The sequence below is a fragment of the Peromyscus leucopus genome, chromosome 1 (genome assembly GCF_004664715.2).
Source record: "Peromyscus leucopus breed LL Stock chromosome 1, UCI_PerLeu_2.1, whole genome shotgun sequence".
Lineage (NCBI taxonomy): Eukaryota > Metazoa > Chordata > Mammalia > Rodentia > Cricetidae > Peromyscus > Peromyscus leucopus.
The window spans coordinates 123,691,305-123,718,558 of record NC_051063.1 but is presented as its reverse complement, the minus strand read 5'-3'; the positions used below and the strand labels follow the sequence as shown (position 1 = coordinate 123,718,558).

The 27,254-nt window shown below is 46.2% G+C and overlaps 1 pseudogene; it reads left to right on the top strand.

The window, feature by feature from the left end:
- Positions 1 to 204: 204 nt before the first annotated feature.
- On the top strand, positions 205 to 25,696 carry LOC114696143 (annotated as a pseudogene).
- Positions 25,697 to 27,254: the final 1,558 nt, after the last annotated feature.

Genomic DNA, 27,254 nt, shown 5'->3' with positions numbered 1-27,254 from the left:
CAGACATTCCTGACACTTGACTCCATCACACTCTTCCCCTTTGATGAGAGCAGGGAGGACATGACGGCTCCTAGGTATGCAGTGAGGAGAAGGTTTATTGTAGATGTGAGGGTGGAAACAGCCAGAGGCATCTGGAAGGGTCCAGACTGAAATGGGACTGAGAAGGGGGTGGGGCAGCGAGAGAGGAAGAGAGGACAGGGGGTCATGAGGGTGCCTGGGGACCCAGCGAGCAAGAGCACCAAAGACCGTGTAGCCAAGATGGCTGAGGCTATACAGGAATCAGAGACACTGGGGGACGGGACCCGAAGCTTGGGGGCTGGAGGGGTTCAAGGTAGGTGATGGGGTAAGAAGTGCTGAGAGGAGCCAGGACTCTGTGACAGGTAGTGGTGAGGCTGAGAGACTGGCCGCCAGCCTCCACTATGATTCGTTAAATAGGCCCCTCACTTAGCTATTTACCCCGGGTTTCTTTGAGACCCAGCCCCCTTTGTTCCCACTATGATTAGCCAATCACATCAGATTGCTAGGACTCGCTCCCACCAATGGGGTGTTAGGATAAAAACTAAGTGAACTTCCGGTTCAGTGCGCCTGCTCACCTGGTTTGAATGGTTATACTCCCTTTGGTAAAAATAAATTGCCTTGCTGAGTTACTTTATGTTTCCCTTTGTGAGACACCAGGAATATTCTTTTCCAGCGATGTGTGGGTTTTAGGGGAGCTTATCTGGGGTTTCAGATCCATCTGGGAAAGTGTTTCTATGCCATCCCTTGGAGGAGGCACATCCAATGGCCCACTGAGGTGACACCCGCTACCCCCACCCCTGGCTTCAGACAAATAGCACTGTAAAAAAAATTACTAATTTTGCCAGGCGGTGGTGGCACTCGCCTTTAATCCTAGCACTCAGAAGGCAGAGGTAGGCAGATCTCTGTAAGTTTGAGGCTAGCCTGGTCTACATAGAAAGTTCCATGAAGGGCTCCAAATATATTTCTAATGTGTATGGGCGTTTGTCTACCTGCATGTTTGTGTACCACGGGCATGCACCTCCCAGTGTAGCCAGAAGAGGGCATCAGATCCCCTTACAGCTGGAGTTACAAACCGTTGTGAGCTGTCTTGTGGGTGCTGGGAATTGAACCCAGTTCTCTGGAAGAGCAGTCAGTGCTCTATAACCACTGAGCCATCTCTCCAGCCCCCATGTTAACTCTTGAGGATCAGTTATGGGATTCCTTCCAGGATGAGAAGTTCCCTAGCCATGTAAGGAAAGGCCCAGGCAGGCTCTTCAGTCACCAAATGACAAAGCATTTCCTTGAGAGTCAGGACATATTTTAGAGGTTGTGTGAGCGTGAATGAGACATCCTCTGAACACAAGAATACAGCCAGCTTCAGGTCCCATGAGTGTTCAGACATGGCTCAGCAACAGTCCCTCAGACCCAGTCAGAGGTTTACCCCAAACTGCATACTACCAAGACGTGCCGACATTGAACACCCAAAAAGGAATTGGGAGGAGATGGGCAGAGTGGTTGATTTGGACTGCAAGAAACCTCCACCCCAGCGAAAGGAATTCAGTTCTAAGGGACTCTCAAGCCTGCAGGGGTAGGAAACAAGCAAAGTCAGAACCACTGGAAAATTAAAGGAAGAATAAAACTCCTTTGCGCCCCATTGGAAGGGTAAGGAGAACCAACTGTGTGAAAGGAAGCTTGAAAACGGTCCCTTTCTCTCCCCCAGGAGGCTAACTTCAGACTTGATTTCCCCTGAGGGGGAACTGGGTGTGTTAATCCCCTCTGACTAGCTCTGGGGTCAGGAGCCCCTCTCCCCCAGTGCGGCTTGAATGGCACACCCTCCCTATTCTCTCTCCCATTCTTCTCCTGGACAATAGCTTGCCTGCTTTGGGGTCTTTCCTTTTAAACGCTAATAAAAGTGTCATTAAGTTCCCATTTGAATCCATTCTTAAATTATCTTATTGTGAGGTTAAAAACTTCAGGAGGGGACGCTGGTTTCCCCTGTATCATCTGGCAACCACAAAGGGACACCAAATTCCAGTACCGTTGGTGGTGTGCACTCTGAATACAAAACAGGTCATGGCCTTTATCTGTCTTGCCTTGGGGTTATGTTGCTCTGTCTTCCTGGGAGGAAAACAAAACAAAAACAGAACCTTTTTATTTTCTTTTTCCCCCTTCTCTCTCAGGTTTCTGTGGCTAACTGACCATCATGTGCGGGGAGCTAAATAATATTAGTTTAAGTGCCTATGCTCTCTCCCTGGCACGGGATCCTTGATTTCCTTCAACCTGTGATAAGGTCTGGGGAAGGTTTAGGGAAGGCAGGCAGGTGGTGTGGCTAGTTCGGACCCTGCCTTAGACTGTGTGGTTCTTGGAATGTTGCTTCTCTGCCTGGGTAAAAGCACCACACAGTGCTGTTAAAGTTTTAAGTCAGGACTAACTAATTTTAACCAGTCGGTTTCTAAGGGACTTAAATTTCCACAGACAAGGAGGTCAGGGGTCACAGGGCTATCTGATCTCAGCCTATGCCTCCCTCCAATGGGACAAATGGTGCTGAGGACACTTTCTCCTTACTCGGATTTGTTGTTGTTTGTTTTGGAAAGGGGGTGGGGTGACTGTCCACGTTTAACCTGTGAGATGGGTGAATTCCACAGGCACTTGTGCCCTGATGAGGGACGTGATCATTTTATTACGGAGCTGAGCTTACAACAAGCAAAAGGTAACCACATGGCTTTGTCACCATGTGACCCATCAACATGGTAAAGGCTATGTGATCTCACTGACATCTTGGTTAATGAAATTACATGGCATAAGCCAAAGTGGTAGCACCCCTAAAACCTCATGGCACCATTGTGCCCTCAGCGGATCACTGAATTTCCTGAACCACAGATATTCAGTTACACGTCCCAACATTCCTTACCTTTTGGGTTTCACCTTCCTGATTGCCTAATGGGATCATGGGAATGAGAGACCCACGGGAGATTCAAAAACAGGCTTTATTGCCAAGTGATAAGGTTAGTTCATTTTTATTTATTTGTTTGTTTATTTACTTATTTATTAAAGATTTATTTATTTATTATGTATACAGAAGTGGGTACCAGATCTCATTACAGATGGCTGTGAGCCACCATGTGGTTGCTGGGAACTGAACTCAGGTCCTCTGGAAGAGCTCTTAACCTCTGAGCCATCTCTCCAGCCCGATGAGTTCATTTTTACATCAAACTAAGGAGGTATTACCAGACCTCCATGGAGGGTTTGTTTGTTTGAATTTTGACAATTGTTTTTGCTTGATGTATTTTACTGGTCTAGAGGAGACTTTTCTCATCCAATGCTTCTAGCACTAGCCAGCGGCCACCAGAAGCAAAATACAGAAGCTAACACTTCCAGGTGGCCCTTGTGAATTTGCCGTGACCCAGGACTGAGTCCTAGAAAGCACGGAACCAATCAGGACCCAAAGGCTAGATTGCCAGGTGCAGCTAACCATTAGGCAACCGCAAGGGCCTGAGGCAAAGAGCTTGTCTAGGTGAGAGGTTGGACTGGGGCTGGGTGGAAGCCTGCTCCTTCTGCCCTGCATCTCCAAGCCTGTTTTTCTCTAATCGAGATAAATAGCTTTCCCCTCAAGCCCCCTTCTCTCCATGCTGATTGTCCACTTTTGTTTCTGCCCCTTGGAGTCCTGGGTACTTTTTTGTTTTTCCTTTCCAGTTACAGTGACATAGACAGGCTAGAGGAAAAGAGCAGGCTGGTGCCATCCTTTCTAGGTTCTTGTAGGTGTTGATTTCTGTAGTCTCTGATTTACAGGTTCAAAACAAAACAAAAACCGCTGTTCACAGTCAGCCCATGAAGAGGATAGAGAAGACCCTCTGCCTAAAAACCTCTCTCGGTTGTAACTCCAGCGTTATGATTTTTTTTTTCTTTTGGTTTTTTCGAGACAGGGTTCCTTTCCTGGAACTCGCTTTGGAGACCAGGCTAGCCTCGAACTCACAGAGATCCGCCTGGCTCTGCCTCCCGAGTGTTGGGATTAAAGGTGTGTGCCACCACTGCCCGGCCAGCGTTACGATTTTAACAGGGCTTCCTTAACTGATTTCTTCTGGATCATGTAAACATCTTCAGTTCAATGAGGCTTTACTGTGTACTGTTGCTTCTAGCTACTGTTTGTACTTACTCAAAACCAAAAACACAGCTGTGGTAGTTCACTCTCTGAACTATTCAAAGCACATAAAAGATTTTGAGTGTGTGTGTGTGTATGTGTGTGTGTGTGTGTGTGTGTGTGTGTGTGTTTCCAGACAGGGTTTCTCTGTGTAGCCCTGGCTGACCTGGAACTCACTCTGTAGATCCGCCTACCTCCACCTCCTGAGTGCTGGAATTAAAGGCGTGCACCACCACTGCCCAGCTCATAAAAGATTTCTGATTGCCTTCTGTTTTCTGTGAAGTTTCCCTGGAACTTTATAAAGCCTTATAGCTTAATGATATTTACACAGGTGATATTAATTTATTACTCTATCCTATGTATGTAGTTTGAGTTTAGGTTTTTTGTTTTGTTTTTGTGTTTTTTGTTTTTGTTGTTGTTGTTAAGGTGGTTTTGTGGAGCATAGTCTTCTGAGCCCATGACTACCATCCTCATGACTTCAGCTCTGCCTGCTTGGAAACAATCGTCTCTGCTGCGCTTGTTGACTGTTGACATTTCTTCTTTGAGGAAGGGGTGGGCAGGGTCATGGGACCCTCACCTGCTTATCCAGCCATTCCTCCCAGCCAGTTGTGTGCAGTTCTGCCCTACGGTCAGATGGCCTCAAGGTGTCTAAAGTATAGAGGCTGGGAAATACCAGGGAGGGGTACTCTACCTGTGTGGTTGTGGGAAAGCTCTCATGCATGCTGGGTGAAGGCTTTCTCACTGCGGCTGTTTGGGGGTCACCTATACTCCTGTCAGTAACCCCTCACCAGTGCTCTGTAAGACACATTGGTCCCCTGGCTGAACTTGGGTCATCAGGACCTTAGAAGGAGGAAGTAGACAATGCGTAGCCCCACCTGCCCTCCCAAGAGAAATTTTTCACAACTGGTAAGAAACGTATTTGTTAATGTTGGTACGCCTATGGTGGGGGTGGAGAGCAGAAGTAAAAAATAAATAAATTAATTAATTAAAAGGATATAAAAATAGAAATTTTTAGTAAAGGAGGATTTGCGTATGAAAATTAAGAAGGCTAGATGTTTTTCTCAAAACCAGAAAAGCTTAAACTAGTTACAAGTATATTAGCAAGTTACATAAGGTATGTAAAAGATGAAACTTTATGTATACAATATTAAAATTTCTAAGGTCAAAGTTGAATACGTTGATGCTGTTATGCCCAGATCGCAGGGACCCCAGAAGACCACCATGGTGACTGAATCCCATATGTAAAAACAAAGAGCCTTTATTTCAAGCTCAGAGCTTAGACTCTCTGTCCAATGCAGCGGTGAGAGCAGAGAGAGGCCCAAGCCTGGGCAGGGTGGGATTTTTATCATTGCAGAGGTTGGGGTGAGGGATTTCCATGGTTCAGAACCCTGATTGGCTGACATTTGTCTAAGGATATAGGGAATGGTTGGAATGTCAGGTATTTCCCCTTAGATGTAGACCTCACTGGGTGGGGTCAGCTCATGGCTTCTCCTGGATCCAGGTATTGCCTGCCAGTAAGCCTGTCACAGAAGCTGTGTCTGGGCCTCTAAGCCTGTCATGGCAGTTGTGTGGTCAAGCTGTTTTGCTGCCCCCCCCCCCCATACCAAACTTGTGCTTAAATCAATGGAGTTATTAGGTGAAAGGCTTTCGTACCCTGATATTAAGTCTCGCCACTGACACAGTAAGCCAAATCAAGCCAAATTAAAAATAAAAGACCAAGTTTATTGCACAAAATGTTCCCTGGTGACCTTCCCAGCCCCCAGAGATGAGATGAAGAAAGGAGACCGGGGAAAAAAATCACGTGGTCACTCTCTCAACATTGAGGAAAATTTTCCCCTGGGTTGACCCTCCTCTTTGTGATCTACCAGGTGGGGTCTCCATGGCCTCCCTGAACAATAGGTGATTCCTCACAGTTAAAGGACATTTTAAGAAATGCCTCACAATCTCCTAGGATCTAGTGACCATAGAGGGCAAGGGGCAAAATATCATCCCTTTTTTTAATTCCTCTGACCACGTCAGGAGAGGTCTCCATGTGTGATTATTGAAGACTCAGATGGTGAATTCCACCACTCAGGTACTTTCAACTACTGGGTAATGCTAACATAAAGCTTGGGCAAAACCCAAACATTTTTACTCAAGCTTTGATTAGACATACATTTTTGTTCTTTAAGATAGTCCTTGTAATTCTTACCAAGAATGGATCACTAATTCCATTGACTTAAAAATTTTTGAGACTTACTTATTTTATGCGTATGAGTGTTTTGCCTGCTGGTATGTCTGTGTACCATGTGGCTCAGTGCCAGATGAGGCCAGAAGGGAACATCAGATGCCTAGGAACTGGAGTTACAGACAGTTGTGGGCTGCCGTGTGGGCATTGGGAATTGAACCCAGGTCCTCTTGAAGAGTAGCCAGTGTTTGTAGCTAGAGTTTTCCTGCCTGGCCCACAGTCAGGACAAATCTTTGTCACCCGCCAGTCCCACAGCCGCTCAGACCCAACCAAGTAAACACAGAGACTTATATTGCTTACAAACTGTATGGCCATGGCAGGCTTCTTGCTAACTGTTCTTTTTTTTTTTTTTTTTTTTTGGTTTTTTGAGACAGGGTTTCTCTGTGTAGCTTTGTGCCTTTCCTGGAACTCGCTTTGGAGACCAGGCTGGCCTCAAACTCACAGAGATCCGCCTGCCTCTGCCTCCCGAGTGCTGGGATTAAAGGCGTGCGCCACCACCGCCCGGCGCTAACTGTTCTTATAGCTTAAATTAATCCATTTCCATAAATCTATACCTTGCCACGTGGCTCGTGGCTTACCGGCATCTTCACATGCTGCTTGTCCTGGCAGTGGCTGGCAGTGACTCCTTCCACCTTCCTGTTCTTTCTTTTCTCCTCTCTGTTAGTCCCGCCTATACTTCCTGCCTAGCCACTGGCCAATCAGTGTTTTATTTATTGAGCAACACATTTGCCATACAGAACATCCCACAGCAAGTGTTCTAACTCAGTGAACCATCTCTCTTCTCTCTAGTCCCTAGTGTTCAGTTGGAAGCTCCACCTCAGCCCCATTCCCCCCACCATTCCAAACCCCACCCCTCTCAGAAAGCCCTCTGAGTGTGTGTGTGTGTGTGTGGGGGGTGCTCCTCCCTTGGAGCTGTTTAAGACCACGCCTGCAGGGTATTTAAACTGCACTATTTGGATTAGGAAGTGTGGTCCTGTTGGAGTAGGTGTGGTTTTGTTGGAGAAAGTGTGTCACTGGGGGGTGGGCTTTGAGGTTTCAAAAGCCCAGGCCAGGCCCAGTGGCTCGCTCTCTTCCTACTGCCTGCCGATCTGGATATTGAATTCTCAGCTACTTCTCCAGCACCATGTCTGCCTGTGTGCCACCACGCCCTTCCATGCTGAAAATGGACTAAACCTCTGAAACTGTAAGCAAGTCCCAATTAAAGACTTTCTTTTATAAGAGTTGCTGTGATCATCACGTCTCTTCACAGCAATAGAACACTGACTAAGACAGCATCCTTATCCTTGTCGGTGGGTAGAGATGCCAGAAGTGTCTAGGGGCTCTCATCTTTGATCTGGTTCCTAAGTGATTTTAGGGTTACCTCTTCAGAGGGGTCATGATACAGCACCAGAAAAAGCCCATTAGAGGAAATGTCCTCTACTCAAGAGTCTCTTGAAGCCGTCATGGCGCACACCTTTAATCCCAGCACTCTGGAGGCAGAGGCAGGTGAATCTCTGAGTTCGAGGCCAGCCTGGTCTACAGAGCAAGTTCTAGGACAGCCAGGAATACACACAGAGAAACCCTGTCTCAAACAAACAAACAAACAAACAAACAAATGAAACCACACAGGAGTCTCTTGAATAGAATCTCTAGCCTGGAAGGACACCTAACATTCCAGTTGGTCCAGGTCCATCATCCAGTCAAAGGATGGGGAGTTCACTGTAAACCATGCTAACAAGCTAAGGAGAATAATTAACTCCTTGTGTTGGGGGGCCTCATCCAGAGCCTCATCAAGACCACTCTCACCAAACAGTCTCCAAATGATCACAACAGTAATTTACTGTTGCCAGAGGCTTCAGAGAATCATCAAACAGTGGCCGAGGTGTACACTGAAGGGGGGAAATTGTGAGAAACAGTCTTCCCTGTCAAAGACGTCTAGGCCACCAAGAGCCACTATTCTAAGAATGGCCCCCCACCTTGTGAAACTCTTGCCTGTTTGCTGAGCTCCTGGATGACAGACATTCCTGAGACTTGACTCCGTCACGTTCTTGCCCTTTGCACCCATTATGAATTAGCCAATTGCATCGGCTCGTGAAGTAGAGTGGCCATCAGTGGGGGGAGACGGTCGCCACCCTGTGTTAGGATTAAAACTAAGAGAACCATCCAACCCATTGGGCTTGCTAACCCAGTCTGGGTCCTTGTGGACTTTTCAAAACATTTTTAAAGATCAAGTCTCACTATACAGGAGTGGTTTTCAACCTGTGGGTGGCAACCCCTTGGGAGGTCTCATAATATATATTTACAATTCATAACACTAGCAAAATTACATTTATGAAGTAGCAACGAAAATAATTTTATGATTGGGGGTCACAGAAACATGAGGAACCATTTTTTTTTAAGGTTTATTTATTATGTATACAGTTTGTGTTTGGCCTGCAGGCCAGAAGAGGGCACCAGATGTCATTACAGATGGTTGTGAGCCACCATGTGGTTGCTGGGAATTGAACTCAGGACCTCGGGAAGAACAGCCAGCGCTCTTAACCTCTGAGCCATCTCTCCAGCCCGAGGAACCATATTAAAGGATTACAGAATTGGGAAGGTTGAGAACCACTGCTATATAGCTTTGACTGGCCTGAATCTTACTATGTAAACCTGGCTGGCCTCAGACTCATATAGAGACCAACCTAACTCTACCTCCCAAGTGCTGGGAGTAAATGTGTGTACCACCATGCCTGGCTCCTTAAATAAAATTATTTTCACTATTTCATGTGTATAAGGGTTTGCCTGCATGGGTGTCTGTGTACCACATCCATACCTGGTGCCTGAGGAGACCAGAAGAGAGAGCTGGATCCCCTGGGATTGGAGTTACAGTTATGAGTTCCTATGTGGATGCTGGGAAACCTGGGTCCTCTGGAACAGCAGCTGGTGATATTAATCACTGAGCCATCTCTCCAGCCCCACCCCACCCCCCAAAAGTAAACTGCCTTGCCAAGTCACTTCACTATGTGTCTCTGTGCAATATCCAGGGACATACTTTTCCAACAATTTGTATTTCATTTCCAGCAGCCCCAATAAATAAATACATAATTTTTTTTTATTTATTAAAAATACTTTTTTGGGGCCTGGAGAGGTGGCTCAGGAGTTAAGAGCACAGCTGTTCTTCTAGAAGATCCTGAGTTTGGTTTCCAGCAACCACATGGTGGCTCACAACCATCTATGATGAGATCTGGTGCCCTCTTCTGGCCTGCAGACATACATGCAGACAGAACACTAAAAATAAAACTTAAAAATAAACAAACAAATACAAAAATCTTTTCCAGGCTGGAGAGATGGATCAGAGGTTAAGAGCACTGACTGCTCTTTCAGAAAGTCCTGAGTTTAGTTTCCAGCAACCCCATGAGATCTGGAACCCTTTTCTGGCCCAGGCTGGCCTTCTGCTGACAAACATCTGGGATTGAAGGTGTGCAGCACCACACCTGGTTGGATACAGGTGATTTTATTCTTGTTTGTTTACTCAGTTGTATTTTCTAATATTTCTGTAAATGTACATGTGTAGCTTTGGGTGCTTTAAAAAATGATAAATCAGGGAGGAAGGAAGAGGAGGGGGAAAAAAACAGTGACTTCTTCAAAACCAACTGGTCACAATTCTGATTCCCTGTCCTTCCTTGGGAATGCACAGGATAAATACAAAAAAAAGTAGCTAACATGAAAGGTTGTTCAAAGAAATAGGAATTAAAGCAGTGTGTAAGAGTCTTCTCTATTAAATGAGCAAAACTGTTTCCCAAGGAGGAGGGTGTGGGGAAAGCAGTAGCCATTTATTACTTCTGATAACATTATAAAGTGGTAGATCTGCTTAGAAGATTTGGCAGGAGCAGCTAGAGCTGTAAAAGCGTTCACACCCTGTGTAGTCATTGTTTTCTGAAGGGGAAAATGATGTTCGAAGGAGGGTTGCTGTATGAGGAGTATTCCCTGTTCAGACAGGCCGCCCCAGTTTAGAGGTTTGTGGATGGGCGAGTCTACAAACCTGGGCATCTATTGAACCGACTGCTACAGAGCGCTTGAGCCCTGAATCCAATTCCCAGCGCCACAGAAGAGAAAAAAGGTAGGGAGGCAAGAAGGCTGTGGTGTCGGTTCAGGGCCCAGGAACTTGGATTGACTGCTACCCTACTTGATAGAACTCAGTTGTTGTTGTTTTTTAAAAGATTCATTTATTTATTATGTATACAGGAGAGGGTGCCAGATCTCATTACAGATGGTTGTGAGCCATCATGTGGGTGCTGGGAATTGAACTCAGGACCTCTGGAAGAGCAGTCAGTGCTCTTAACCTCTGAGCTATTGGTGAAATAATTAAGGCCACTCCACGTAGTTAAAAGGAAGATTTATTTAGTGGGTAACTTACAAAAAAGGGAAAGGTAGGTCCTGGGGTCTGGGGAAGGTGTATTGCAGTCCAGCGGGGTTCTCTGGAGCTCTGCTCGGTCAACTCCCGGAACAGAGCAAGAGCTGGCCCATCCAGCTCTCGGGTCTCCAGGTGCCTCCTTTGCCCCGCCTTGTAGGCGTGACAGTTGCCGAAGCCTCAATGGGGCTTGGAACTTCCAGATCCAAGCTGGAATGGCTACCCACTCCACTGAGCCATCTCTCCAGTCCTAGAACTCAGTTTTATGGGGTTTGAAGAGAAAGGTCAGTCTTTGGAAGAATGCTCTGTTTCCCTATTTGTCATTGTGCTGTTTGGTCTTTAGAGAAAGGATCTTTCCCTCTTTTTTAAAATTACATTTTTATTTTGTGTGGGGGGTGGGGTGGGGGTGGGGGGTTGCCCATGTCACAAAGGACATGTGGAGGCCAGGGGACAACCTGTAAGAGTCAGTTCTCTCCTTCCACCATGGGGTGCCAGGGATACAACTTGAGTCATCACGCTTGGTGACGAGCACCCTCACCCACTGAGACACCTCACCAGCTCCATCGTCAATCTTTTTTTTTTTTTTTAGACAGGATTTCTCAGTGTAACAGTCCTAGCTGTCCTGGATCTCGCTTTTAGAGCAGGCTGGCCTCGAACTCACAGAGATCCGCCTGCCTCTGCCTCCCATGTGCTGGGATCAAAGGCGTGCACCACCACCACCCGGCCTATCATCGATCTTTTAACTCTACGCTGTTCCTCTGTCTTTAAAAAAAAAAAAGTTTGCTTATCTCTCCTGACCTCAATTTTGTTGTTTACAGTTTTTATTTTATGTGTGTTTTGCCTGCACATATGTCTCTCCACCACTTCCATGCCTGCTACCTGCAGAGGCTAGGTGAGAGTGTCAGAGCCCCCGGAACTGGAGTTACAGATGGTTAACCATGTGGGTCCTGGGAATCCAGGTCCTCTAGAAGAGCAGCTCTTAACTGCTGAGCCATAGTCCACGTGGGCCTCACATTTTGGCAACCCTCCTGCCTCCCGGGCATAAACCACCACACCCAGCTTCTTCATCTGGATTGTTCACTGAGGTCACGGAAAAGACTGGCATTGATGGCATTATTGTCGCTGACATTCATGGAGCAGACAGTCTTCCAGGTGCCGTACAGAGCTGGGTGTACCGTCCTGTGAATCGTCACCCAACCCCTCGAGGAAGGGACTGTGACTGTCCTTATTTTACACACAAGGAAATAAGGGAGGTCAAAAAACTTGCCCAAAGTCAAGCAGCTTCCGAGGGTGGATCTCTTTATTTCTTCTGGTCTCACACCTCTAGGGTTCCGGGTAGGACGTGGTGTGAGGAAGGCTCTCAGGTGTGCGGAAACCAACTGAAAGGGAAAGGCAAGCAGAGCAGATGGAAAACCGTTGCTATGATTCAGACCATGGCTGTGGGAATGGAGAAGAAGAGCCGGAAACAAGACCCGGCTTGCCAGAGTTAGACCTGAGATCTAGAGAGCAAGGCTGGGGGAGGGAAGACCATGGGAGCATTTCCATTCTTGGGCTTTGGGTACACCTGCATTTTTTTAATTTCATCAAGCAGAAGATATTTTTACACACACACACACACACACACACACACACACACGTACACTCACACCACACTACAGAGGCAGTTACTACAAGACTTGTCACCAGCAATATAAAGGAAGCAAAGGAGAGGCAGAGAGCCAAGCAGAGCAGGAGGTTGCTCCAGAGAAAGAAAGAAAGAGAGAGAGAGAGAGAGAGAGAGAGAGAGAGAGAGAAAGAAAGAAAGAAAGAAAGGCCATAGGAACGCTTTGGGAGGAGAGGCTGACTATAATTTGGGATCTAGCAAGCAGCTGGACTTACAGGTCTAAAATTCCAGAAAGATCAATCAGGTTGTGTCTTTTAATTTTTTTTCCTTACATTTATTTATTTGTTTATTTATTTATTGTGTGTGTGTGTGCACACACACGCAGGTCAGAGGACAATTTCTGGGGATCAGTTATCTCCTCTCCCCATGTGGAATTCAGGTTGTCGTAATGGCAGCAAGCACCTCTACCTGCTGAGCCATCTGGCCCCGGGCCACGTTCTGAGGGATTCCAGTGGAGGCACGAAAACACACAGAAACACATGCTTAGGTGTGTCTATGAAGATGAATGTGCACAGTATAGGCAAGGCCCTGGGTTTCTGGCCTCACCACTGGCACAAGGGGTGAGTAGTGGCATTGACTAATAAAGCCCTATAGAGCCTGGTGTGATGGGTCAGACCACAATGCCAACATTCAGGGGGCTGAGGCAGGAGGATTGCCACAAGTTTGAGGCCAGACTGGGCTGGAATTGAGACCCTGTTTCAACCAAAAAAAAAACAAAAAACAAACAAAAAAAACCCACCTCATCACTTGGGAAGTAGAAGGAGTTAGAAGGAGTATTAGGTGTTAAAGTCATCCTGAGCTACATAGTGATCTTGAGACTAGCCTGATACACATGAGACCAACAGAGAACAATTTTAAATTTAAAGTCAGGTGGTGGTGGTGCATGGCCTAGTCTATAAGTAAGTTCCAGAACATCTGGGGCTACACAGAGAAAACCTGCCTCAGAAAAAAATAAAACAAAATAAACAAAAAATTCTTTAAGAAATATTAATTATTAAGAAGAGTCACTGAATGGAAAGAAGACAAAAAGGAAGCGGGATGAGCAGGACCCTGGAGAGGCCGGCTCCTGGAGCATGTTTGGTATAGAAGTCAGTCACCATTCAAGGGTCTGGACACAAGGGCTCTGAGGATAAGCACAGTGATTGGACGTTTGACAAAAAGGGAAAGGCAGTGTAGTCTAGAATCGCTTCCTGACCGTGCCGTGTTGATGCCACGACCACTGAAGACTTACGTGCCAGGCACTGTTTTGCTTTTCTAGAGACAGGGCTTCTCTGTGCAGCTCTGGCTGTCCTGTCACTCTGTAGACCAGGCTGACCTCGAACTCACAGAGATCCGCCTGCCTCCGACTCCCGAGTGCTGGGAGTAAAGGTGTGCATCACCACCACCCAGCTAAACAAGCGTTTCTTTAGCTTTCATAATGGCAGAATGGAAATGATAAGTAGTGTTAGGATTCTGTCCCCACTCCAGCTGCATGGCCGCACGCGCACAGTTCAGGAGTTAAGCAAGGCGTCTTTCATCTTATGTCATCAGTGTGCGCTGGTGAGTACGTGTGTGTGTGTGTGTGTGTGTGTGTGTGTGTGTGTGTGTGTGTTGTAACAACTTCAATAGTAGGAGAAACAGAGGTCAATCCTCAGCCAGACCCATACTAGTTAGTAATCCCAGCTGGAGTCGGACACAGGCATCCCCGGGGCTCTCTGGCCAGCCAGTCTGGCTGATTCATAAGCTCCAAGTTCAGTGAAAGATTTGCATGCACGTGTGCACACACTCATACACACACAGGCAGAGAGAGAGGGGAAAGGAGGGAGGGGGAGGAGAAGTAGGGCAAACAGAAGCAGAGGAGGAAGATGCTGAAGAGGATGAGGAGAGGACCAAACAGAAGCTCCCTACGTACATTTCTGTACAAAGAGCTTCTGAGATTCCTCCGGCATCTCAGCCACAGGCGTCCATTAGGATAATTTTGCCTTGTCACGGCGATGAGACAGCGGGTGACTAACGTCTGAGCAGCAAGTCACTGGGAGAGAATTTCCACTTTATTAAATCAGTGTTACTACTTTCTTGCAAGTTCTGAACTCAGACACAATGAGATTGATAAAACAAAACAAACAAACAAACAAACACCCCCCCCCCAAAAAAAAACTCAGCCAAGTTTAGAAAGAAAGAAAATAGAGAAGGTGCTTGGTGAGGTAACACAGCCTGGAGCCCTGAGTTCAATCCCCAGAACCTACACAAAGGTAAAAGGAGAGACTCAACCCTATAAACTGCTCTCTGATCACACCCCCATATCAAAACAACAAAATACTAAGCTTGTACTGAAAATATTTTAAGGGTCAGACACTGTACTATGAGTTTTTCTCATTTGTTTTTATGGTATTGCAGATTGAACCTAGACCCATTTCACATGTTAAATGGGGACTCCATCACTGAGTTATGTCCCCACCGTGTGTGTGTGTGTGTGTTGAGACAGGGTCTCACTGTGAAGCAGCTCAGGCTGGTGTCATCATGTCCACTTCCCAGTGTCATTTTTTATTTTGCTTTTGTTTTTTCTCTGTGTAGCTTTGCGCCTTTCCTGGAACTCACTCTGTAGCCCAGGCTGGCCTTGAACTCACAGAGATCCACCTGGCTCTGCCTCCCGAGTGCTGGGATTAAAGGCTTGCGCCACCACTGCCCGGCCACAGTGTCGTTTTGCATGTTTAATTCTGTACGTGTGTGGGTATGTGAACATGAGTGCAGTGCCTACGGAAGCCAGAAGAGGGCACTGGATACCCCGGAGCTGGAGTTACAGGCAGTGTGGGTGGGTGCTGGAAAACAAACTTAGGTCCTCTCCCTAGAGCAGTGTGTGCTCCTAATGACTGGGCCATCTCTCCAACTGTTTTCGTTTTTAATGTTTTCTTTTTATATTTTAAATTAATTTATTATTTTATGTGTTCAAGTGTGTGGTCTGCATGTATGTCTTTGCACCATATGCATGCTTGATTCTCAGGGAAGCCAGAAGAGAGCATCAGATTCCCCGGGACTGGAATTAGACATGGGTGTAAGGTGCCATGTGGGTCCTCTGGAAGAGCAGTCAGTCCTCTTAACCATTGAGCCATCCTTTCAGTCCCTTAATGTTTTCATTTTGTGACGGAATGCCACCATATTGCCCCAGAAGCCTTTGTTTCAATCCTCCTGCCTCTGCCTAAGTAGCTAGTATTAAACCACCCGATTTCAATATTTCTTGTTTATAGTGCTGGGAATCAAACCCATGACCTTGAATATGCTAAGCTTTCAAATTAAAAAAAAAATTAAAGAAGAGTCTCATGTAGCTCAGGCTGCCTTGAACTCACTATGAAGCTTAGGATGTACTTGAACTCCTGATCCTCCTGCTTCCCTTGAGCCTAAATTATATGGGTGCACTACCATGGTAGCCAGGCCTCAGAATTAATCATCAGCACTGAGCATCTGCTCTGCACTAAGTAGCATACTAGGTAGTTTATATGCAGCTGGCAGGCCACTGCTCTCTCATTTCGTGTTTAGCATCCAGGCATCGGGTTATTAAGCTTCTGTAGGTCCCTGTCTAAGACTCAGTTATGCACAGTGAAGGGATGTCTTTTGTGTTTGGAACATTGTTTGGACCCTCTAATTTATTCTGTTCATGACAACATAGAAAAGACAAGACAGAACAGGTCGGGGCCTGGCAGAGCCACCGCAGTCGGGTGCAGTTTGGGGTAGTGGAAGATGGCCATGGAAACTTGGGATGGAAACTGCAGAGTCACTGAAGACGATTCCCTAAACCAAGTGGGCGCTCTGGTGGCATTTAAAAAAAAAAAAGTGTGCTTTCTGCCAGAAGCCCTTGTCACATTTTCTCCAGCGGTGAGAGCACTTACCGCCAACACCACGACCTGAGTTTGATTCCCAGAACACGCATGGCAGAAGGAGAGAACCAACTCTACACACTCTGCTGTATATTAAAGTAAAATATTTAAAAGATAGTACATTTTAAAACAAGAACAAAGCCAGATGATAGTGGCACACACCTTCTCAGCACTCAGAAGATAGAGGCTGGCAGATCTCTGAGTTCGAGGCCAATCTGATCTACAGAGTGAGTTCTAGGGTAGGGCTACATGGAGAAAATCTGCCTTGAAAAACCAAAATAATAATAATGAAGAAGGAGGAGGAGGAGAAGAAGAAAGAAGACAGACAGACAGGTAGATAAATAGATAGATAGATAGATAGATAGATAGATAGATAGATAGATAGATAGATAGAAGACAGACAGACGGACAGGTAGATAGATAGACAGATAGATAGACAGATAGATAGATAGATGATAGATGATAGATAGCTGATAGATAACAGGGAGAGAGATGTTGAGACACTAGTCTCTTCTGATTGTGCCACAGCTCACTTGTCTGACTTTCATTTAGAATCCTCCTCCTCTCACAGTTTTGGAGTAGTAGGACCCATGGCACATCTTTCTCCTCCAGCTTTGAGATGACATTTGTTCTAGAAGTCCTTGTTCTAGAAGTTCTAGAAGTGTTCACAGGAAAGTGAACACAGGATTTAAATCTAAGCCAGTCATACAGGCCTGACCAAAATCTAAGCCTTCCTCCTTCCCCACGTAGAAGAAAATATGGGGGTGGAGGGGTGAGGGGGGGCCAGGGGTGCTGCTAATGGGTGGTTGGGCTCATTAAAGGGATAACCATGGTAAAATGTTAAAACAGGGTGATTTCTTCAAGAGCCTGAAAGGCAGGATGCTCTTTTCCTCTCCTGAAAACCCTGTGTCATGGTATCAACTATATTCCCACTACCTGGAAGGTAGAAGCAAAATCAGGAATTCAAGATCATCCTTAGGTAGGAATCAAGTAGCAAGCTTGGGCTACATAAGACCCTGTCTCAAAGCAAAACAAAGCAAGAACAAAAAGGGTCAACTACACATTTCAATCTAATATTCTATTATATAACAAAATACAACGTGGTTTCTTAAAACAGTTTTTGTTTTTGAGACAGGGTTTCTCTGTGTAGTCCTGTCTGTCCTAGAACTCAATCTCTAGACCAGGCTGGCCTCAAACTCAGAGACTCACCTGCCTCTGCCTCCCAAGTGCTGTGTATTAAAGATGTGCACCACCACTGCCCATCAAAACTCATTATTCTTGGAATATATTCACAATACAATATACGAGAGTAGGTTATATAACTAAATATACAATATAATCCACAGTGTGTATGTGTGTGTGTGTGTGGCTTTTTTTTTTAAAGATTTACTTATTCATTATGTATACAGTGGTCTGCCTGCATGTATGTCTGCAGGCCAGAAGAAGGCACCAGATCTCATTATAGATGGTTGTGAGTCACCATGTGGGTGCTGGGGACCCTTCCTCTGGAAGAGCAGTCAGTGCTCTTAACCTCTGAGCCATCTCTCCAGCCCAGCTTTTTTTTTTTTTAAATAACTTTTTGAGACAGAGTCTCTCTGTAGGCCAAGCTGGCCTCAAACTTTCAATATGCCTGCCTCAGCCTCCAGAGTACACCCATGGTATTTTAGAAAGAGCATTTAAAATAATTGTTTTGTTTTGTTTGTTGAAACAGGATCTTGCATAGCCTGGGCTGGCCTTGAACTCTTTATGTGGCTGAGGATGACCTTGACTCCCTGATCCATCTGCTTTCGTCTCCCACACCACTGTGTAAGATTCAGTCAGTGCTCCTGGTTGAACCAGGGATTCCTACATGCTAGGTAAGCACTCTGCCAATTAAAATACATTCTCTTTTTTTCTTTTTCTTTATTCATTTATGTTTGTTTATTTTTACATCCCAACCCTTGTTTCAGATCTCTCCTCTCCTCCCAGTCCCTACCCCTCCAATTCCCCCATACCCTCCCTCCAATCTACTCCTCTGTTTCTCTTCAGAAAATAGCAGGCCTCCCATGGATATCAGCCAGCCATGGTATATCAAATTACAGTGAGACTAGGCACCTCCCTTCCTACTAAGGCTGGCCAAGGTAACCCAGTAGGAGGAAAGGGTCCCAAAAGCAGGCAACAGAGTCAGAGACACCCCTGCTCTCACTTGTAGGCAGAACATTGTGGTGGTATTCTAATTGTACTGAAATATGATTTTGATTGTATGTTAATAAATAAAGTTGCCCGGGGCTCAGAGCTATTAGAGCCATAGACAGAGTGTGGCGGTGGTGGCACACGCCTTTAATCCCATAGATCTCTGTGTGTTCAGGGATACAGACAGCATTGGAGACATACGCCTTTAAGACCTAGGGGGCTGTACATTCAGACAGTGATGAGGCAGTCATGTGTTTGGGTTTACAACCAATGAGAAGGCAGAATGCCTGGAAAAGCGACTTACAGACAGGAAATAGCTCTTTTTCGAGAAGCTGGGACACAGAGGAGGAAGGGTGAGATTTTAGCTCTGAGCTCTGACCTCTTGGCTTTCTCTTTTACATTGTTTCTGTGTTTCTTATTTAATAAGACGGTTGGTTACATCAACAGAACATCTCTGTGTCCCAGCAGCCACTTCCAAATAACCATTCAGAGACTTATAATTTTTATAAATGCTCAGCCAATAGCTCTGGCTTGTTACTAGCTAATTCTTACATTCTAAATTAACCCATATTTCTTATCTATGCTCTGCCATGTGGCTCAATATCTTTTCTCAGTACAAGCTCATCTCATTCTCTCCTCCTGATTCTGAGAGGCTCCTCCTCTCTTCTGTATGCTCTCTTTTTTTTCCTGCAAGTCCTGGCTAGCCTCTGCCTGTCCAGCTATTGGCCAGTGAGCCTCTTTATTAACCTAGTCATAGTGACACATATTCACACAGTGTAAAGGGATATTCCACACTCACTGTTAGTAGTCCCACAAGAAGACCAAACTACACAACTGTAACACATGTGCAGAGGGCCTAGGTCAGTCCCATGCAGGCTCCCTGGTTGTCAGTTCAGCCTCTGTGAGCCCCTATGAGCCCAGGTTAGTTGATTCTGTGGCTTTTCTTGTGGTATCCTTGACCGCTCTGGTTCCTACAATCCTTTCTCCCCCTCTTCCACAGGATTCTCGGGGCTCTGTCTAATGATTTGCTGTGGGTCTCTGCATCTGTTTCCATCAGTTGCTGGATGAAGCCTCTCTGATGACAATACTCACCAACCTATGAGTATTAAGCTGCATTTTCAAACCTTTACTTCATCTTTGTTTTTCTTTTCTTTCTTCCTTTCTTCCTTCCTTCCTTCCTTTCTTTCTTTCTTTCTTTCTTTCTTTCTTTCTTTCTTTCTTTCTTTCCTTCCTTCCTTCCTTCTTTCTTTCTCTATCTATCTATCTATCTATCTATCTATCTATCATCTATCTATCTATTTATTTTTGAGACAGGGGCTTGCCCTGTAACCCAGGCTGGCCTAGAACTCAATATGTAATCAAGGGTTGTCTTAAACTTCAGAGAGTCTTTCTGCCTACCTAGTGCTGGGCTTGCAGACTTAAGGCACTAAACCTGACTCTGGTTTTGTTATTTTGTGTTTTATCTTTTTAGCCTTATTTATTTTATGTGTATGAGTGTTTTGCTGGCATGTATGCTTGTGTACTACATGTATGGTGACCAAGAAGGTCAGCAGAGGGTGTTGGATCCCTGGAACTGGAGTTATAGAGGGTTGTGATCCACCTTATGGGTGCCGGGAACTGAACTGGGAGCCTCTACAAGAGTAGTAACTGCTCTTAATGACTACCTCCAGCTCTTGCTTTTAATTTTGAGACAGGTTTTCATGGAGCCCAAACTACTGGCCTTGACTTGTTATGTAGCCAAGGATGGCCTTGAACTCCTGATCCTCAGGCTACCATCTCCTGAGTGGTGGGATTTCAGATGTAAACCACCATCCCAGCTTTATTTGTTTTTAAGTGACAGGTAATTGGCCCATGGGAACAAGTCTCCCTTTCCCACAAAGACCTAGGTTGGTCTTGCACCTCTGACACCTAACTTCTGACTTTGTCCCTGGGTGGGAAGAAGGAGTAACAGCATGTTGAGTCAAGGGGTTACAGTAAGATAGGAGAAGACAGGAAGCAGCAAAGACCTCTGCAAACCATGAAGTGCCATAAAAACAGAGTCTTTCTTCTTCTGCAGGGAAGGCTGTGAGAATCTCATAGTAGTCTTGAGCACTAAGAAACTAATGTTCGCAAAGGGCATCCAGACGTGGGCCTCTCACAACCCTTCAGTGTAAATCTAAAGAACAGAACCCTTACCCTTGGAGAGCCTGCCACGCTTCCAGCTGCGCTGGATGGCATCCCCAGGGAGGATTCTCTACACAACGTCCAGGTAAGCCACTCTTCTTTGAAATCCCCAGTCACATCGGTGAGGGTCATAGGTCCTAAAGCAAGAGACCTCCATAGGCATTAGTAGCTCTGTAGGTATTCTTACTACTGTCTGGAGACTGAAAGATGGCCGTCAGCATCCCCAAACAAAAGTTCCCCTATCGACAATAGTCGTGAGGTATTTATATCAACCACAGAAGGGTTCCTTTTCTCTCTTTTCTTTTTTTAATGATTTATTTATTTTTATTTTATGTGAATTGGTGTTTTCCTGCATGTACATCTGTGTGAGGATGTTGAATCCTCTGGAGCTAGAGTTACAGACAAGTGTGAGTTGCCATTCTGGGAACTGAACCCCAGTCCTCTGGAAGAACAGCCATGCTCTTAACCACTCTCTCCAGCCTTTTGGGGGACTGTTTTTTTGTTTGTTTGTTTTTATTTTAATTAATTAGTTAATTGATTAATTAATTAATTAGTTAATTAATTAATTAATTTTGGGACAGGGTTTCTCTGTGTAACCCTGGCTGTTCTGGAACTCACTTTGTAGACCAGGTTGGCCTCGGACTCAGAGATTTACTTGCTTCTGCCTCTAAGTGCTGGGATCAAAGGTGTGCACCACTAACCACCCAGCTCCTACATCAGCTTTTGAGGGGGGGGGGGAACGTTTCCATGATTTATATATAAACAAAGGAGTCAGATTTCACGCACAATTTAATTTCTAGAAAACTTCCCATTCTCTTCAACTCCACCTTTATCAATAAGTAAGAAAGGTCTGGATGGATTATACTCCTTTTAGCTGTGAGAATGCCAACTTCAAAGGAAAGGGAAAGACTATGTAGCTCCCCAAAGAGAACCATGCTGGGTGGCATTCTACTTCAAGGATTAATAAAATCAGAATGAGACTTAAAACATAGATGGAAAAAAAAAAGATTAAAAACAAAAAGACTTGTGCACATCTTTAGTCCCAGCACTCAGGAGATAGAATCAAGTGGATCTCTGTGAGTTTGAGGCCAGCCTGGTCTACAAAGCAAGTTTCAGGATGGCCAGGACTGTTACACAGAAAGACTTTGGAAAAACAAAAACAAAAAGACTTGGACTGGAGAGATGGTTCAGCGATTGAGACTGTCTCCTGCTCTTCTAGAAGACCTGAATTCGGTTCCCAGCATCCACACTGGGCAGCTCACAGCTGCCTGGAAGTCCAGCTCCAGAGGATTCAAGGCCTCTGCCCTCCATGGACTCTTGCATTCCCAACTGTACACATGCACACATAATTTAAAACATTAAATAAATCTTTTTAAAAAGACACAGATAGTTTGTAAAAATAAGTAGAAGCCAATGGGGAGGAGCCCCAAACACAAGCTGAAATCTATCATTATCTTCATAATTGACAGCATGGATTTTGGGGAGTCTGGTCGGAGTTGGCTACTGCACGGACTGGTGATTCACTCAGCCATTAAATGCTATAACGCATTGGGGGTCACCAGGAAACATGAGATAATGTTTTTTCCTTAATGAGTTTGCAGTAGAGAGGTTGGAGAGGTGGCTGAGATACAGTGCTGGCCACAAAGCATGAGGACCTGAATTGGCATCCCCTGTTCCCAGGGCGGTTGGTGCACATCAGTAACTCCAGCATTTGACAAGGAGTGTAGCCACAGGCAGATTTCTGGCCAGCCAGACCAGACAAATCTATGTGTTCCAGGTTCAGTGAGAGACCCTATCCCAAAAATTAAGGTGGAGGGTGATCGACATTGACCTCTGACCTCCAAGTGCATGCACACATCCACATATGCATAACACACACACACACACACACACACACACACACACACACACACACACACACACACACACAGAGTTCCAGCAGAAACAAACAGAAGTTAGCCAGTTGATCAATCACCTGTTACTAAGAATTCTCCATTTCAATGGAAAAAGAATCAGACAGGGATGAAGTCCCTGTGTTGCCCCAGATGTAATGGAACTCCCTCTTGTGGTGATATATTGTGTACCCCAATAAAGCTTGCCAGAGGCCAGGCAGTGGTGGCACACACCTTTAATCCCAGCACTCGGGAGGCAGAACCAGGAGGATCTCTGTGAGTTTGAGGCCAGCCTGGTCTATAGAGCGAGATCCAGGACAGGTACCAAAACTACACAGAGAAACCTTGTCTCGAAAAACCAAAAAAATGTGGTTGGGGATTTAGCTCAGTGGTAGAGCGCTTGCCTAGCAAGTGCAAGGCCCTGGGTTTGGTCCTCAGCTCCAGAAAACAAACAAACAAACAAACAAAAAACCAAAACCAAAACAAGGTGGTGATGATGATGGGGGCTGGAGAGATGGCCCAGTGTGGCTCACTGCTTTTCCGGAGGACCTGAGCTCAGTGCTAGCACCCATATCAGGCAGTTCATAATGCCTGTAACTGCAGCTCTAGGGGATCTGACGCCCTCTTCTAGCCTTCAAAGGCACATATATACATGTGGCACACACACACACACACACACACACACACACACACACACACATCCCTAAGTAAAATTAATAAGTATATTTTTAAAAAAAGTGACGAGTGACTAAGGAAGGCATCCAAATGTCAACCTCTGGTCTCCACAGGCACCACAGGAGCAAGCACACCCCCACACTCATGTGTCACACATACAAACACACACAAAGGAAGAGGGTGGGGGAGCTGGGGTTAGTGTGGGGTGTCCCTCAACCTGGGTGGTACGCAGACCCAGGGGCCCCACGGGGTGAAGGAGTTTTCTGTGGGCTCAGAGGTCTAAGAGCAGTTTGAAGAATTTAACAAGATCCTGGGGTCAGGGAGTAGAAGGGGGAGGGAGGCTCTTGTTTACAGATCTCAGCGTCAGGGACCCTCTTTGTGGCGGGAGGGGAGATTTCTGGGGTGCTTCCCACCACCTCCTGCCAAGAGCTGAAAACCAACTTCCTTTCCTGCCCTTGAACTCCACATGGCTTATAAAGACTTCTCTGTGTTCTGTGAGCCTGTGATGAAGCTGCTGTGACCTCATACGTTAACTTTCTAAGAGGACAGCCAATTCTCTATTTAATGACTCATGCTGAACTCACAGTCCTTCCTTCCCCATGGGAAGTTTCTCATTTCTTCCAACAGAACATTTTATTTTTATAAACACATAGCAATATAAGTTCATTTTAAAAAATATAAATACAAGTAAGTAAAAATGAGAAAAATATTTCATTTAGGGGGAAAAAACCAACAACCAAAAACTCACTATTGCTGCATTTTCTTTCCGTAATAGAGCAGCAGGTCTCAACCTGTGGGTTGTGACCCCTTGGGTCAAAGGACCTTTTCACAGTGGTTGCCTAAGATCAGCAGAAAACACAGATATTTACGTTATGATTCTTAACAGTAGCAAAATTACAGTTACGAAGTAGCAACGAAAATAACTTTATGGTTGGGGGTCACCACAACATGAGGAGCATTAGGAAGGTGGAGAACCACTAGAATAGAAAAGGTTGTATAGAGGGCCAGGCAGAGTGGAACAAGCCTGAAATCCTAGCCCTTGGGAACTAGAGGCAGGAGGATGGGGCGTTCAAGGTCATCTTCTGCTAAATAGAACTTTGGAGGCCGGTCTGGGCTACCTGAGACACCACTACCACCCTCCTCAAAAAACAAGAAAAAGGAGAAGACATGGGGCTCAGGAGATGGCTCCACTAGGAAAGAGCTTGCCTGGCAGAGTGCGATTCCACACAGCCCACTTGAAAATTCAGGGCACAGTGGAGCCGGCTTTTAACCACCCACCCCCATCCCCAGAGCTCACTTGGCCAGACTAGAGCCTCTCTCACAGATCGACCACTTCCTGAGGATGCTACCTGGGTTTGTCCTTGGCCCTCCACAAACTGTCATATGCACCCACATCTACACATTAAATATGTATACACACACGTATATAATCTTGTGGGTTTTCGTTTGTGTAGCCCACGCGAACCTGTTACTCACAATCCTCCTGCCTCCGTTTTGAGTGCTGGAATAACAGGTGTGTGCACCTCTAAGGGATTTTTAGGTTTTGCTTTTGTTTTGAGTTGTTTAAAGAGGCACAGTAGAGTGGCAGGGGCCATTGTCTCTGCAGAGGGTGGGCCATAGTTCTCTTCACATGGCTCTGAGGTGGGTTTCATGTGCTCGGAAGTCTTGAGTGATCTGGTTTATGGGCATCACAAGAACAAGCAGGATCCACATCTAGCTTCTGCTGAGGCCTTCCCAGTGCCAAGATGCGGGCCTTTGACTTGGGGACTGAGGAAGGTAAAAGCTGATGAATTCCTGTTATGTGGCCACATGGTGTCACATGAGTGTGAGCAACCCTCCTTCAAAGCCCTGGAGTCCGCCCACCTGTGTGGGCATGGAGAGCTGTGGAAAAAATGGTTTTCATATTTCACTGAGGACATTCCCTTTTCACCATCTGCAGCAACAAGACGCTGTCCTGTGTGGGGCCGACAGGCTCCAGACTGGCATTCTGGGGAAGCCTCTGGGCACAGTAGCCATGATGTCCGTCCTCACCAGGCTGCAGAATAAGGAACATGGGACTGAAGTTCTGCCAACTTCAAGTTCCCTGGCCACAAGATGATCCACATCTCAAAGAAGTGAGGCTTCACCACGTGTAATGCTGATGAATTTGAAGATAATGGCAGCTGAGAGGCAGCTCATCCCTGATGGCTCTGACAGCCCCAATCATGCCCTGGAGAAGCAGTGGGAGCAGCGGTTGAGGGCTTCCACTGCGCTGGGTCCTGTCCCACACCAAAGTGTATCCAGTAGTAAACCTCACATCCAGCTTGGAGCACAGAGGGGAGTTCTGGTGGCTGGCAGGTTTGGGGAGAGGAGGGGTCCAATCTCCGGATAGCCTGAGGTCTGGCTACTTTCTCCTGCCATCCCATGGACAGCAAATGAGAACAGAGTTGGGAGGTGACTCTGGCAGGTGACACTCTACAAGCTGGAACCTGAGGAAGAACATTCCTTTAACAGCCAGTCATAGGCGGTGGTACTGCCCGGCGGACCACGCCCCGGGGGAGGCCTAGGAGGAGGAAGTTGCTGGAGATGGGGTGGGGGATGGGGTTCTTGCTTAGAGAAATGCGACAGAGCTGGGGATTCCCAGAAGGGGAGAGTTTTTCCCCATGAGGGAGGGGAAGAAAGACCCTGGAGTCTCATAGCCAAGGAGATGGTGTTTCTCAAATTTCAAGTTTCACAAGTTACCAGGTGAGCTTCCTGAAAAGCAACAAAACAGAAAAGCCTCACGTTGCCTGCCCTGCCCCGCCCCCGCCCCTCCCCAATACTCAGGACCAACCCCAAGGCTTCTTGTGCTTGGACAAGTGCTGTGGTACCTCCAGTCTTGGTTGGCCACTTCACTTTCGGTAATTTCTCTCCCTCCCTTCCTTCCTTCCTTCCTTCCTTCCTTCCTTCCTTCCTTCCTTCCTTCCTTCCTCCCTCCCTCCCTCCCTCCCTCCCTTCCTTCCTTCCTTCTTGTCTTGATTTTGTTTTTGTTATTTAGTTTTTTGACACAAGGTTTCACCGTGTAGTCTTGGCTGTCCTGGAACTCACAGAGATCCGCCTGCCTCTGCTTCCCGAGTGCTGGAATTAAAGGCGTGCGCCACCACCACTAGCCTCTTTCTTTTTCTTTTTTCTCATATGTATGTGTGTATGCATGTCTACATCGGTGTGGACATAGCTGTTTGGCCATGAAGGCCTGCTTTACATCTGGTACTCTCAATTGCTCTCTCTATTAAGGCAGGCTCTCTAGATGAACCTGGACCTCCCCAATTCCAGCTTACCCTTAGGGCCACGCCCCCAACGCTGCCTCCCAAGTGCTGGGATCGTGCCTGTGAGGGCATCTTGCCTGTGAGGGGTTTCTATAGGTTCCATAGGTTGGGTCTTCACCTACATGGTTGCATGGCAAGCGCCTTTTCCAGTGAGCCATCCCCACAGCCCGCCCGTCTGGTTTTGGCTTTGTGCGTGTGAATACAGATTTATTAGGAGAAAAAGAGAAAAAACTGAGAGTGGGGACCTCTAAGACTTTTGTTGTTGTTTGAGACGGGGTCTCACTACGTGGCCCCTACTAGCCTGCTTTCCATGTGGACCAGGCTGGCCTTGAACTCACAGAGCTCCTCCGGCCTCTGCCTCCAGCGTACTGGGATTACAGATGTGTGCCATCATGCCTGGCCAACAGCAGTATATTTACAAAGAACCTTCTGCATCACAGTCGTAGGGAATGGTTCAAAATAAATCCCCAGGACGTTTGAGTGGGGAACTAAGAACAATGAAAAACCAGATGATGTAACCTGGGTGGGGAACTGAGACCCTTAAGTCTCTATTTTTGAACACGGAAATTTAAGACATTAAAGTAGACACAAAGCTCTAGTGTTGATGAAACACATACACTTTAAAAATGAGAGTAGAATCATGCTATTAGTAATTTGCTTCTACACCTTAGGCAGAAACATAATGACTTAGCAAATAAATTCATAAGAGACTCCTAACCCAGCAGGTCTCTACTGGAGCAGTGTATAGACCATCAGGTCTGTACTGGAGCAGTGTGTAGACCAGCAGGTCTGTACTGGAGCAGTGTATAGACCATCAGGT